The sequence below is a fragment of the Schistocerca serialis genome, chromosome 2 (assembly GCF_023864345.2).
Source record: "Schistocerca serialis cubense isolate TAMUIC-IGC-003099 chromosome 2, iqSchSeri2.2, whole genome shotgun sequence".
NCBI classification, from domain to species: Eukaryota; Metazoa; Arthropoda; class Insecta; order Orthoptera; family Acrididae; genus Schistocerca; species Schistocerca serialis.
In genome coordinates this window covers 915,179,728-915,196,001 of record NC_064639.1, presented here as the reverse complement: position 1 = coordinate 915,196,001, position 16,274 = coordinate 915,179,728, and the positions used below count along the sequence as shown (strand labels likewise).

Below are 16,274 nucleotides of genomic sequence, written 5' to 3'. Positions count from 1 at the left end.
ATAATATCCAGTGAAGTTATTAGCGAATGCGAATGTGAAATAATCTGGGTTAAGTTAAGTATCAAAGGTGGGTCAGATATGATAGTCGGATGCTTCTATAGACCACCTGCATCAGCAACCGTAGTAGTTGAGCGCCTCAGAGAGAACCTGCAGAACGTCGTGAAGAAGTTTCGTGATCATACTATTGTAATAGGGGGAGACTTCAATCTACCAGGTATAGAATGGGATAGTCACACAATCAGAACTGGAGCCAGGGACAGAGACTCTTGTGACATTATCCTGACTGCCTTGTCCGAGAATTACTTCGAGCAGATAGTTAGAGAACCAACTCGTGAAGCTAACGTTTTAGACCTCATAGCAAGAAGTAGACCGGAACTTTTCGACTCCGTGAATGTAGAAGAGGGTATCAGTGATCATAAGTCAGTGGTTGCATCAATGACTACAAGTGTAATAAGAAATGCCAAGAAAGGAAGGAAAATATATTTGCTTAACGAGAGTGATAGGACACAAATCGCAGAATATCTGAGTGACCACCATCAAACGTTCATTTCTGAGGAAGAGGATGTGGAACAAAAATGGAAAAAATTCAGAAACATCGTCCAGTACGCCTTAGATAAGTTCGTACCGACTAAGGTCCAAAGCGAGGGGAAAGATCCACCGTGGTATAACAATCATGTACGAAAGGTACTACGGAAACAAAGAAAGCTTCATCATAGGTTTAAGAGTAGTCGAATCATAGCTGATAAGGAAAAGCTGAACGAAGCGAAAAAGAACGTAAAGAGAGCAATGAGAGAAGCATTCAACGAATTCGAACATAAAACATTGGCAAACAATCTAAACAAGAACCCTAAAACGTTTTGGTCATATGTAAAATCGGTAAGCGGATCTAAATCCCCTATTCAGTCACTCGTTGACCACGATGGCACCGAAACAGAGGACGACCGAAGAAAGGCAGAAATACTGAATTCAGTGTTCCGAAACTGTTTCACTGCGGAAAATCGTAACACGGTCCCTGACTTCAGCCGTCGCACGGACGCCAAAATGGAAAATATTGAAATAAACGATATCGGAATTGAAAAACAACTGCTATCACTTAGTAGCGGAAAAGCATCCGGACCAGACGAGATACCCTTAAGATTCTACAGTGATTATGCTAAAGAACTTGCCCCTTTCTATCAGCAATTTATCGTAGATCGCTGGAAGAACGTAAAGTACCTAGCGACTGGAAGAAAGCGCAGGTCGTTCCCATTTTCAAGAAGGGTCATAAATCAGATGCGAATAATTATAGGCCTATTTCGCTTACGTCAATCTGTTGTAGAATAATGGAACATGTTTTGTGTTCTCGTATTATGACGTTCTTAAATAATACAAATCTCCTTCATCATAACCAACATGGATTCCGCAAACAGAGATCATGTGAAACTCAGCTCGCCCTATTTGCCCAAGAAATTCACAGTGCCGTAGACACTGGCGAGCAGATTGATGCCGTATTCCTGGACTTCAGGAAGGCATTTGATACGGTTCCGCACTTACGTTTAGTGAAAAAAATACGAGCTTACGGAATATCGGACCAGGTTTGTGATTGGATTCAGGATTTCCTAGAAGAAAGAACACAACATGTCATTCTTAACGGTTCAAAATCTGCAGATGTAGAGGTAATTTCGGGAGTACCGCAGGGAAGCGTGATAGGACCTTTATTGTTTACAATATACATAAATGACTTAGTTGACAACATCGGTAGCTCCGTGAGGCTATTTGCAGATGACACGGTTGTCTACAAGAAAGTAGCAACATCAGAAGACTCGTACGTACTCCAGGAGGACCTGCAGAGGATTAATGCATGGTGCGACAGCTGGCAGCTTTCCCTAAACGTAGATAAATGTAATATAATGCGCATACATAGGGGCAGAAATCCATTCCAGTACGATTATGCCATAGGTGGTAAATCATTGGAAGCGATAACGACCGTAAAATACTTAGGAGTTACTATCCGGAGCGATCTGAAGTGGAATGATCACATAAAACAAATAGTGGGAAAAGCAGGCGCCAGGTTGAGATTCATAGGAAGAATTCTAAGAAAATGTGACTCATCGACGAAAGAAGTAGCTTACAAAACGCTTGTTCGTCCGATTCTTGAGTATTGCTCATCAGTATGGGACCCTTACCAGGTTGGATTAATAGAAGAGATAGACATGATCCAGCGAAAAGCAGCGCGATTCGTCATGGGGACATTTAGTCAGCGCGAGAGCGTTACGGAGATGCTGAACAAGCTCCAGTGGCGGACACTTCAAGAAAGGCGTTACGCAATACGGAGAGGTTTATTATCGAAATTACGAGAGAGCACATTCCGGGAAGAGATGGGCAACATATTACTACCGCCCACATATATCTCGCGTAATGATCACAACGAAAAGATCCGAGAAATTAGAGCAAATACGGAGACTTACAAGCAGTCGTTCTTCCCACGCACAATTCGTGAATGGAACAGGGAAGGGGGGATCAGATAGTGGTACAATAAGTACCCTCCGCCACACACCGTAAGGTGGCTCGCGGAGTATAGATGTAGATGTAGATGTAGATGAGATCGGTCTCATTAACTGCTTCGGCTATCTCAGCAGACCTTCATCCGACCCGAGTTTCCATCTTTTCGCACACTACTTATGTAGCTCCCCATGTCCACCATACTGCTCGCTTCATCACGCTGGATTCCCACAACAGATCAAGAGAGAGAGAGAGAGCATCTGCATTGTAATTATCTTAACGGACGTATATATTTGATATCTGTGGTGTCTGTCCTCACGAACATCATCACCGATTTCATGCAGATTTATCACTTATATTCAGGGTTTGGCCAAGGATTGAAATGACAGTAGTGTGGGCTGCAGATGGCAAAATGTTTAGAAAAAATAGCATTTTTGGAGCGCGTCGGACGAGTCACGAGCCATTTATAGGAGCATAGTTTCTAGGCAGCGGTTGTCGTAGTGGGAAGAGTACAGAACGGTAATTCGAGGGTCGTGTGGAGGAATCATTATGCGCAGACTTTTTTTGTTTTCAGTTTTTACGTTACCTGCACTACAAATTAACCGAAATAATGGTCTGTGTACTGCATTTATTAATACACTACTGGCCATTAAAATTGCTACACCAAGAAGAAATGTAGATGATAATCGGGTATTCATTGGACAAATATGTTAGACTAGAACTGACATGTGATTACATTTTCACGCAATTTGGGTGCATAAATCCCGAGAAATCAGTTCCAAGAACAACCACCTCTGGCCGTGATAACGGCCTTGATACGACTGGGCATTGAGTCAAACAGAGCTTGGATGGCGTGTGCAGGTACAGCTGCCCATGCAGCTTCAACACGATATCACAGTTCATCAAGAGTAGTGACGGGTGTATTGTGACGAGCCAGTTACTCGGCTACCATTGACCAGACGTTTTCAATTGGTGAGGTATCTGGAGAATGTGCTGACCAGGGCAGCAGTCGAACATTTTCTGTATCTAGAAAGGCCTCTACAGGACCTGAAACATGCGGTCGTGCATTATCCTGCTGAAATGTACGGTTTCGCAGCGATCGAATGGAGGGTAGAGCCACGGGTCATAACATCTGAAATGTAACGTCCACTGTTCAAAATGCCATCAATGCGAACAAGAGGTGACCGAGTCGTGTAACCAATGGCACCCCATACCATCACGCCGGATAATACGCCAGGCTTCCAATGTGCGCTCACCGCCATATCGCCAAACACGGATGCGACCATCATGATGCTGTAAACAGAACCTGAATTCATCCGAAAAAATGACGTTTTGCCATTCGTGGACCCAGGTTCGTCTTTGAGTATACCATCGCAGGCGCTCCTGTCTGTGATGCAGCGTCAAGGACAACCGCAGCCATGGTCTCCGAGCTGATAGTCCATGCTACTGCAAACGTCGTCGAACTGTTCGTGCAGATGGTTGTTGTCTTGCAAACGTCCCCATCTGTTGACTCGGTGATCGAGACGCGGCTGCACGATCCGTTACAGCCATGCGGATAAGATGACTCTCATCTCGACTGCTAGTGATACGAGGCCGTTGGGATCCAGCACGGCGTTCCGTATTCATTGCAATTCCTGAACCCACCGATTCCATTTTCTGCTAACAGTCATTGGATCCCGACCAACGCGAGCAGCAATGTCGCGATACGATAAACCGCAATCGCGATAGGCTACAATCCGACCTTTATCAAAGTCGGAAACGTTATGGTACGCGTTTCTCCTCCTTACACGAGGCATCACAAATACGTTTCACCAGGCAACGCCGGTCAACTGCTGTTGGTGTACGAGAAATCGGTTGGAAACTCATGTCAGCACGTTGTAGGTGTCGCCACCGGTGCCAACCTTGTGTGAATGCTCTGAAAAGGTAATCATTTGCATGTCGCAGCATCTTCTTCCTGTCGGTTAAATTTCGTGTCTGTAGCACGTCATCTTCGTGGTGTAACAATTTAATGGCCAGTAGTGTATTATCATAAAAAGCATGAAAAGCAAAGGCAAAAGAACTCTTGAGATTGTAAATATGTTGCCGGCCGGAGTGGTCGAGTGGTTCTAGGCGCTACAGTTTGGAACTGCGCTACCGCTACTGTCATAGGTTCGAATCCCGCCTCGGGCATGGATGTTTTCGATGTCCTTAGGTTAGTTAGGTTTAAGTAGTTCTGTTCTAGGGGACTGATGACCTCAGCAGTTAAGTCCCATAGTGCTCAGAGCCATTTGAACCATTTGTAAATATGTTTCCAAAAAAGCATTGTATTTACAGCGTTCAGGGGGACTCTGCAAGTAACTTTCCAATAAGAGATTGTAATTAAGTCGTACAGGAATATGTATTCTGTTGGTTTAATTTTGACCTTCAAGCAACCCTCGACAGCTGCACGCGAACAATAGGTTCGCGGTGCAGGTAAAATCGGCACATCGGCCGTTGGGAATCTACGACTACGGTACTCATTCGTTTGCTATAGTCCGAGTAAAATTACTTGACAGTTGTCATCTGTGTCTTGCTGCTACAGCGTTGCCACATACGCTGCCGGCTACTGCTCGGTTATAGGCGACACACAGGAAAATGGCGGGTCACTTCACAAATGCTGTTAATGACTATCGCGCAGCGATGTTGGTACTAGAAAACTACGATCAACGATCTGCGCCAGAATTAAAATCACGATAGCTTTGTTCAAGGCGTTTAACGCCAACCCTACGAGCGAATAAGACAGAAAAATTTCATTATATATTTGTCTGCATAGCCATCACCCGCAACAAAATTTCAGTTTTAGCGATAAAAGCAAACTTTAATCCCTCGCTTTCATTTGTTATCTGAAAGTATCCTCACATGCGCCTTACCAACCGATGAGCAATCCTGATTGACACTTGTTTGTAGATTATGAGCCACACAAGCAGATTCCAAATGAAAAAATAATGATAGGATGAAAAATAAGAACAAATAAAAAAAGTCAATACGATGATGAAAATGACGTGGCAAAGTATTAGAAATAAAAAAATGCATTTAAACTAACTAACCGAAAAAAATATGACCGAAATCTTGAGTTTCGATTTAGAAAACTGAAAAATTTCGCTGCAATTGGCAAAATTCGAACCGTCGAACTTCTACACGGTGTGTTTATAAGACGACCACAACGCTATGCCATTACACTGCAAACGCCTCTTGTACGAGTAATTATACCTCTGATGGGTCACGCCCAACGATTAATTGCCAATCTTAAAAAATTCGGCTTCACGCAATGTCTTGCGAAGTTTATCTGATGTAGGTATATCTCTGTGTTTATAATAACCGTATAAGCGACGGTAAATAGCGTCTTGTGCGGAAGGAACCAATAGTATTTAGTTAGTTTTGTATATGAAACCTGTGCATTTTGTTAGCATCGCATCGGCTTCTGTCTGTGCGTGTATGTGTGTGTCTATTTCGTTATCATGGCATTGTTTTGTGTGTGTGTGTGATTTGTTTTTGGTGTGGTTATCACGTGAGCTGAACTACGAAATAAAAAGGTCAGGCCTAGGATTCGGGATCGAAACATCTTAAGAATGAATGCCGGACAAGGAAATGGAAGTGAAATAATTGTTGCGGCAGTTTGGCAACGGAAAACTGTTCGGGCGTGACGTTGAGAGCTCTGATTGGAGGAAACCAGCTACAACGCATGAAGTGCCAACAATCGACTGAATTTACTCAAACTTAAGCTCTCTACAAGTACCCTGAATTTTTCTAGAATATTGTGAGAACGCATTGAGAATATTTTTTCTCCTACAGAAACTTTAAAACAACCACGTAATTGTAAAAATGAGTCAAAATGCCGAGAAAGTGACGCTTCCCACGTTTTTACGGTGAATATCGCCGCAGCATGTGTAAATCAACTGTAAAATTATAGAACTATCTAATTTCGTACACGAAATTCTCTTGTTTGCATTATAATCCCTTCCTCGAAACTTATTTGCAGTTCCAAATTTTTCTCTGCCTTTCCTTTTCATGTTGTTGTTGTTGTGGTCTTCAGTCCTGAGACTGGTTTGATGCAGCCCTCCATGCTACTCTATTCTGTACAAGCCTTTTCATCTCCCAGTACCTACTGCAACCCACATCCTTCTGAATCTGCTTAGTGTATTCATCTCTTGGTCTCCCTCTACGATTGTTACCCTCCACCCTGCCCTCCAATACTAAATTGGTGATCCCTTGATGCCTCAGAACATGTCCTACCAACCGATCCCTTCTTCTGGTCAAGTTGTGCCACAAACTTCTCTTCTCCCCAATCCTGTTCAATACTTCCTCATTAGTTATGTGATCTACCCATCTAATCTTCAGCATTCTTCTGTAGCACCACATTTCGAAAGCTTCTATTCTCTTCTTGTCCAAACTATTTATCGTCCATGTTTCACTTCCATACATGGCTACACTCCATACGAATACTTTCAGAAATGACTTCCTGACACTTAAATCAATACTGGATGTTAACAAATTTCTCTTCTTCAGAAACGCTTTCCTTGCCATTGCCAGCCTACATTTTATATCCTCTCTACTTCGACCATCATCAGTTATTTTGCTCCCCAAATAGCAAAACTCCTTTACTACTTTGAGTGCCTCATTTCCTAATCTAATTCCCTCAGCATCACCCGACTTAATTAGACTACATTCCATTATCCTTGTTTTGCTTTTGTTGATGTTCATCTTATATCCTCCTTTCAAGACACTGTCCATTCCATTCAACTGCTCTTCCAAGTCCTTTGCTGTCTCTGACAGAATTACAATGTCACCGGCGAACCTCAAAGTTTTTTTTCTTCTCCATGAATTTTAATACCTACTCCGAATTTTTCTTTTGTTTCCTTTACTGCTTGCTCAATATACAGATTGAACAACATCGGGAAGAGGCTACAACCCTGTCTTACTCCCTTCCCAACCACTGCTTCCCTTTCATGTCCCTCGACTCTTATAACTGCCATCTGGTTTCTGTACAAATTGTAAATAGCCTTTCGCTCCCTGTATTTTACCCCTGCCACCTTTAGAATTTGAAAGAGAGTATTCCAGTCAACATTGTCAAAAGCTTTCTCTAAGTCTACAAATGCTAGAAACGTAGGTTTGCCTTTCCTTAATCTTTCTTCTAAGATAAGTCGTAAGGTCAGTATTGCCTCACGTGTTCCAGTGTTTTTACGGAATCCAAACTGATCTTCCCCGAGGTTGGCTTCTACTAGTTTTTCCATTCGTCTGTAAAGAATTCGTGTTAGTATTTTGCAGCTGTGACTTATTAAGCTGATAGTTCGGTAATTTTCACATCTGTCAACACCTGCTTTCTTTGGGATTGGAATTATTATATTCTTCATGAAGTCTGAGGGTATTTCGCCTGTTTCATACATCTTGCTCACCAGATGGTGGAGTTTTGTCAGGACTGGCTCTCCCACGGCCGTCAGTAGTTCCAATGGAATATTGTCTACTCCGGGGGCCTTGTTTTGACTCAGGTCTTTCAGTGCTCTGTCAAACTCTTCACGCAGTATCATATCTCCCATTTCATCTTCATCTACATCCTCTTGCATTTCCATAATATTGTCCTCAAGTCCATCGCCCTTGTATAGACCCTCTATATACTCCTTCCACCTATCTGCTTTCCCTTCTTTGCTTAGAACTGGGTTTCCATCTGAGCTCTTGATATTCATACGTTCTCTTATCTCCAAAGGTCTCTTTAATTTTCCTGTAGGCGGTATCTATCTTACCCTAGTGAGATAGGCCTCTACATCCTTACATTTGTCCTCTAGCCATCCCTGCTTAGCCATTTTGCACTTCCTGTCGATCTCATTTTTGAGACGTTTGTATTCCTTTTTGCCTGTTTCACTTACTGCATTTTTATATTTTCTCCTTTCATCAATTAAATTCAATATTTCTTCTGTTACCCAAGGATTTCTACTAGCCCTCGTCTTTTTACCTACTTGACCCTCTGCTGCTTTCACTACTTCATCCCTCAAAGCTACCCATTCTTCTTCTACTGTATTTATTTCCCCCATTCCTGTCAATTGCTCCCTTATGCTCTCCCTGAATCTCTGTACCACCTCTGGTTCTTTTAGTTTATCCAGGTCCCATATCCTTAAATTCCCACCTTTTTGCAGTTTCTTCAGTTTTAATCTACAGGTCATAACCAATAGATTGTGGTCAGAGTCCACATCTGCCCCTGGAAATGTCTTACAATTTAAAACCTGGTTCCTAAATCTCTGTCTTACCATTATATAATCTATCTGATACCTTTTAGTATCTCCAGGGTTCTTCCATGTATACAACCTTCTTTCATGATTCTTAAACCAAGTGTTAGTTATGATTATGTTGTGCTCTGTGCAAAATTCGACCAGGCGGCTTCCTCTTTCATTTCTGTCCCCCAATCCATATTCACCTACTTTTCATGTAACTTATGAAAATATTAACAACTACAATAACGTAAAATATTGAAAAATTTGAGAAACGTCTTGTTAGCCCCTTGAGTTGCTGATAAAATTATTTATTTAGACAGCCATTCTTGGTCAGCCGACCATCGCCAGGTTCATAAAAGTATTCACAGCATCATATTACGTGAAATATAACATCATTAACGTCCTACTGGTAAAAACATGTATTAGACATGGTTATCACATCGTAATACACATTACATCGTCAATGTACAGATTCATTACCACGTACAGCACTGCTTCGACACTACGACACTCGCATTATCCCTTTCCGTACTCTTTCCACTGCGCAGTCCGGCCCCGGTAGCTGAGTGGTCAGCGTGACGGAACGTCAATCCTAAGGTCCCGGGTTCGATTCCCGGCTGGGTCGGAGATTTTCTCCGCGCAGGGATTGGCTGTTGTGTTGTCCTAACCATAATCATTTCATCTCCATCGACGCGCAGGTCGCCGTAGTGGCGTCAAATCGAAAGACCTGCACGAGTCGAACGGTCTACCCGACGGGGGCCTTAGCCACACGACATTGCATTTCATTTTTCCACTGCCCAAGCTCTGCCTGGAATCTACGCTAACGTGAATGACTAATGCCTCTCCCAACCCGCGCCAAAAATGCTATTTCTTCTAAGCGCTTCGCTATCTGGACCTCCCGCTTCTGGTAATGTCAATTCTGGCCAGGCCGTGCATATACCATAAATTTTGTGGCGGCCGTCGTAATCTTGATACTTCTTGGCTAGTAGGTTGTGGTTAGTCATCGTTCCCAACATTCGTTTCTTTCTGATTTCAGGACGCTGTAAATGTTAATTTCTTTGTGAGAAGACGCCACAATCTACCGTCTTTAAAATTCGTCTTAAAACAGGGTTCATAGTGGAACTGAATATTTTGTAGTATCTTTCCTCTTCAGCTTCGATGGATTAATCAGTGAATAATGACGACAATCTTTAAGCAAGTCCTGTCGAAATTAATTTAATGCTCTTGAAAGTAAGTTAAATTCAGGTCACAAGTTATTTTTGCGATTTATTGTAAAATCAATGTTCATTAATTATGGCAGTCAATGATCTTATGCCTGTATTAATTTTCGTTCGATTTGACGAAAAAATGACAATCGTTGCGCTGTGCTGCCCAGTGTAGTGATCAAATATAACTGAAGTTCTGACAGTTCAAGTTTTGAACTAGCTGCTGTCCACTGAAATTCCCTATTCACTTATCTAAATTCACTTAAAATTTTTAATTATCAGTTCTTTAAAATAATAACACTTTTCCCTCTCACAAAAAAATGGTTCAAATGGCTCTGAGCACTATGGGACTTAACATCTGTGGTCATCAGTCCCCTAGAACTTAAAACTAATTAAACCTAACTAACCTAAGGACATCACACACATCCATGCCCGAGGCAGGATTCGAACCTGCGACGTAGCAGCCGCGCGGTTCCTGACTGAGCGCCTAGAACCGCGAGACCACCGCGGCCGGCACCTCTCACAAAGTTGACTACCTTCAGGAAAGGTGGGAGTTACTTCTGAAATCAGAGTTTTGAATACTTTCACGCCATATATATTTTCACAATTAAGTCATAAGCGCTCACACGAGCTAACACAATACAGGCAACGTGAGACAAGATGAGCTGAGACAAACTGAAGAGAGATACTATTGTCTCGACTATTTATAGACTTATCGAAAAGTTGGGTAACTATAACTTCTTACGCCTAGAAGTTCTCAGTATACTACTTATTTAAGAATAACCATTTCAAAAGAACAATCCATAATTACAAAAAGTAATAACGAAATTGTTTAAAATCGTGGCTTACGACCATATAAGAGAAGCTTCGATTTGGACGAAATCGGTTTTTACATTTGATCGGGTGAAATGGTTACAAATAGTTTGAAACCCTGTATTACCAACGCTTTCTTTCTTCTCAAAAACAGCCGAATACAGGAGCAGAAGACAAAATATCAGTATGGTATGAAGCAATTAGTTTTCTGACAACTTGTGGCATTTTTTATGTTTCTTTTGTATGAAGTTACTGACATTTCTATTCATAATGTCTGGTTTTTGCACAAAATAAAAGTATTGTTGGTACCTCTTTATTAGTATTCTGTCATTTCAGTATCTTTGTCATTCATCGTACTTTAATGCGAAAGGCCGACACACATCTTATCTTTCAAAAGATGTGTATGCATTTGTTTTGTATTCATAAAACAGCTTTACATATAGAATGAAATATTACTTGCTTTCAAATATCTTTCGGTGTGTCCAAACGCTACACGAGATTTCACCTTTTTGATAAAGAAACCTTTATTGAAAATATTGCATTTAAGATAAAATAAATTGAACAATGTTCTAGATTTCTTCTCCAAATGGATACTGCCATTAATGTGCTGACCGAGGCGTTGCTTTGAATGTAATGATTTCATCCACTGTCTATATCATCTATGGTCTAAACTAAGGCCGTATACCTCTGTCAGCGTTCAGCAAACGCAGTCGGGAAAACAAATGCGACACGAAACTGAGTAGTGCTGAATGAAAGCTTGGCTTGAGGACAAAGAGTACAGCTGACGTTGACGTTTTCAGTAACAAGAGTCGTGAGCGAATGGAACAAGTTAGCTTCCGCACCACTGACTTTTGCACTGTTTTCGAGGTTTTTTTTTTTTTTTTTTTTTTTTTTTAAAATTGCGAAATAGATAGATAAACGGCGGTAAGAAATAAAATGAAATGCGACTATTCTGTAACGAACCAACGGCGACCAGGGTACATAACACTAAAATTCTCAGATAATATCCCTGAACAACCACCGCAATTTTGTCGGTCGAGTTCGATTTCAAATCGTGTATGCTACGCATGTTAAAAGCTGTGTTGCCGTTCATATGCCACGTGTTTCCATCGTCGTGTGTAGGCCAAGTGCGTCCATGAGCCATGGGAAGCCTTTTCTTTCTCTAAAGATTTCCAGTTTACAAGAGTTTTTGCACACTTCAAAACGATAAACTGTTACAGCAACAACGGCATTTTATATTTATTCAAATGCATCTAATTATAGTTCGGCTCTGTAATGCACCGCACTAATTAAAGAAAAGGAAAAAAATTGAAAACGAAATAGCTTTTAAAAAAATTTAATTGAAGTGAATGCAAAATTGTGGATTTAGAGGTCTCTGCAGATACACTGAAGAAGGTAACAACTGTGCATGATAGTTCTTACTCTTTATCAAAATTGACTGTTCGGCTACTTCATTTATGTGGTGTTTAAATCAGAAAAAAGTGGCAACGTCTTCCTGTAAACAGTCGAGCATTATTACACCTTGGAAGAGACGGACAGCAGCTTTATAGTCGGTGACGTCTACGCCGTGCCTGCGGGGGCGCGCTGCTCACCTGTTCGGGACGAGCACGGGTCCAGCTGACCGCTGACAGGTGACAGAAGACGGTGCCGGAGCGCGCGCGCACACACTGTTGCTACGGTAGCGGCCGCGCTGCAGACAAACTACTGTCGCGTGAGGCAGTGGCTGCTGCGGCGCCAGCAACAGGCGGCCGACGCCAGCGCCGCCACGCGGCCGCGGCGCGCTGCAGCGTGCGGTTGCTCCGTGCCTCAACGTAACGCAGCAGGACGTGTACGGAAAAAAAAGTATTCACGATGAGGCGCTTGAGGTCGAATTAGTGGCGCATGCGGTTTAGTTCTTTCATGCTCTCCGCTTCTGACCTCTCATACCTCTCCCTGTCTTGTGTCTAGTGACAAACAGGTCACCTCAAAGACAAAATGGGATCTCTCCACAATACTGCGCGAGCCGATACATAGGAGAAACAGTCTCCCATTTCTGATAATCTTCTTCTTCTTAACAGTCGCTTTGGCCTGGGAGACCATATGCACTATCTACTTTCCTCCGCCAATCACTTCTGTTGCTGGATTTCGTAGCCACTCTCCGTATAATCGTTGATATCATCTATATTGTCCTCGGTATTCACATCGCCTTCTGCCCTTCAAGGAACCTGAGAATACTACTTACGGAAATCTTCCACCCTAATTTTCTGTCCTGCCCCATCAATCTTCTTTTCTTCATCCCGCAGCCAGTATCATCTTGTGAGTATACCTTTGTCAGTTCGCGTTTCAATTTTTCCTTAATCTCTGTCTCTCGAAGACTGTCAGTTTTGTTCATTTGCTGTGCTCGATGTAAAAGCTACGGGATATTTGCGATCTATTAAGCAATAGTGTGGTTGGCATTACAGACAGCTAATCGTTCTCAAATGGTTCAAATGGCTCTGAGCGACATGGGACTTAACTTCTGAGGTCATCAGTCCCCTAGAACTTAGAACTACTTAAACCTAGCTAACCTAAGGACATCACATACATCCATGCCCGATGCAGGATTCGAACCTACGATCGTAGCGGTCGCGCGGTTCCAGACTATAGCGCCTAGAACCGCACGGTCAAGTCGGCCGGCGGTAATCGTTCTCTCACAGCCCACTAGAGGGAACCTTAGTCCTTTATGCAATGTCCACAAAGCATTAGTTTAATCTGAATTGTCGACTGAGACTTGCGCGTATTTACTGCTACTTCAAAAGCACAGAAAATGTTACAAGTTAATCAAAAATGCCGACTGCCAAATGTTCCTCGACAAAAATCAAGGTTGTATACTGCAAGAGAACAATGATCCGAAGCATTTCAGAAAGCTTTGCAGCAACTTGAAAAAGGAGAAACGTGTGCAGGTAATGGATTGGCCCTCACAGTCACCCGACACTAATCCTATTCAAAACGTATGGTTGCAAGGGAAAAGGATCTTCACTTTGAAACAGCTGTCAACGCACATTCCACATATTTGGATGTCACTTGCTCGTGAATAGGCGGAAAACTTCGTTTCAAACTTGCTTCGGAGATGCCAATCAATTATCGACGCTGCGGATAACAGGACGTATTACTAACTGTAAGTGCACTTTTCTTTTTTTCATGTGAGATGTATGTATATATTTTAGTTGTCAAATAAATTTTTCTGCTGATTAACATGACCACGGTCATACTTAACAGATTGTACATTGTGGTATATCCTAATTTTAATTCTCGAAACAGCTCTGCTGTACAAACCGTCCCGTATTCCATTTGCCTCAACAGTCCTTGCCGCAATGTCAATTTCCATTCTTTTCTGTTTGATAAAGATGATTCGAAAATATTTAAATAGTCTGTTTTTTAAAAGTTATTTCATCAACTGCCTATTATGTACCATTGTTAAATGCCTTGCTCAGTATCACGTACTCTAATTTCTCCTCGTTAATTTGCAAGCCTCCGTTCCGCGCAATAGTCCTCGAATATTTTCTCATGAACTTTTCTCAGCATCATCCGCATATGTAAGCCCATTTATTGTCTTATTAGTCCATTTCGGCCTAATTTTTGTGTTCTCTGTCTGCCTCTTCTAAAATTAAATTAAAAAATATCGAAGATAATGCGTATCCTTGTCTAAGACCTGTTCTGACTTCAAAATTCTGTGACTGACCTTTGCTCTGCAGTAAGTCTTCTGTAAACACGTCTCTACTTGTCGTATTAACTTTTGTGAGAACTGAAACTATTTCAAAATAATCGTGATTGTGCCCATGTGTATGCTGTCGTAATCTTTACTGAAGCCAGCGAAAATCATATGAATGTCAACGTTATGTGTACACACTTTCTCGGTTATCATACAGCAGTACTCTGTTTGAAAAAGGCACATTGCGTGTTCATCATCTACATGTCAAGGGTAATTCAAAAAACACGTTTACAAATTGATATGGCAAATCGGGCATAAAACAATGATCAGTAGTCACACGTAAACCGTAGGTCGAAAACGCCATGAGATGTCGCTACGGCCACCTGTGGGTCGGCTTCGTCGGAGACTGTTTAATTGGGCCGTAGATTCTCCCGGACCGACATGATGTGAAACGTATGTCTTTTTCCTGCGAGATGTTCTACCGGACCGGACGTGCTGAATGATGTTCCCATGCCTATGCGTCGCTGCATTCGATTTCAACAAGATGGAGTCCCCGCGCATCTCACAAGGGAACCTCCCCATAGCACCCCCCTCAGATTTAGTTATAAGTTGGCACAGTGGATAGGCCTTGAAAAACTGAACACAGATCAATTGAGAAAACAGGAAGAAGTTGTGTAGAACTGTGAAAAAATAAGCGAAATATACAAACTGAGTAGTTCAAGGGAAGATAAGCAATAAGGACATCATTAACGTAGGAGTGCTGTGGTCTCGTGGTAACGTGAGCAGCTGCGGAACGAAAGGTCCTAAGTTCAAATCTTCCATCAAGTGTAAATTTTAATTTTTTATTTTCAGTTTATGTGACAAACTCTTATGTTTTCATCACTTTTTTGGGAGTGATTATCACATCCACAAGAAAACCTAAATCGGGCAAGGTAGAAGAATCTTTTTACCCATTCGCCAAGTGTACAAGTTAGGTGGGTCGACAACATATTCCTGTCATGTGACGCACATGCCGTCACCAGTGTCGTATAGAATATATCAGATCTGTTTTCCTGTGGAGGAATCGGTTGACCTATGACCTTACGATCAAATGTTTTCTGTTCCCATTGGAGAGGCACGTCCTTTGGTCTACTAATCGCACGGTTTTGCAGTGCGGTCGCAAAACACAGACACTAAACTTATTACAGTGAACAGAGATGTCAATGAACGAACGGACAGATAATAACTATGCAAAAATAAAGAAAGTAAAATTTTGAGTCGAGGGAAGACTTGAACCAAGAATCTCTAGTTCAGTAGCTGCTCACGCTACCACGGGACCACGGCGCTTCTAAGCACGCTTTGCCCATGATGTTGCTTATGTCACCCATGGACTACTCAGTTTGTATATTTTGCTTATTTTTTCACAGTTCCACACAACTTCTTCCTGTTTTCTCAATTGATCTGTGTTCAGTTTTTCAAGGCCTATCCACTGCGCCAACTTATAACTAAATCTGAGGGGGGTGCGATGGGGAGGTTCCCTTGTCAGCAGATATTTGGGGACAAATCTGCAGGCAACCTTACCTGCTCGCTGGATTGATCGCGGTGCCATTTATTGCAGACATGTGAGGACACATCAAACACTGAGCTCCAGCAGTGGGAGTCCATTTGTAGCACGTGATTAAACAACTGCAACGCTATTTAGTAGCCCAGGACGGCCGTTGCGACCGCAGGTTCTTATGTGATCACTGGTTCTTGTTGTATGCTCGATGAGCCACGTAAGTTTGTAAACGTGTTTCTGGGTTACCCTGTATTCAACGTATCTATACACCGAAAGCCACTTCACTATGTGTGGCTGAGGATAATTCTGATATGCAACTTCCTGGCGCATTAAAACTGTGTGCCGGA

General features: G+C 42.2%; 1 protein-coding gene across 1 annotated transcript in view; it reads right to left on the bottom strand.

Annotated features, from left to right (window-relative positions):
- Positions 1-12,391, bottom strand: part of LOC126458277 (uncharacterized) — a 608,335-nt gene extending 595,944 nt beyond the window's left edge. Inside the window, exon 1 of the mRNA XM_050095209.1 lies at positions 12,313-12,391. The gene's annotated coding sequence lies outside the window, so the exon portion shown is untranslated. The remainder of the gene's footprint in view (positions 1-12,312) is intronic.
- Between the last annotated feature and the right edge of the window lie 3,883 nt (positions 12,392-16,274).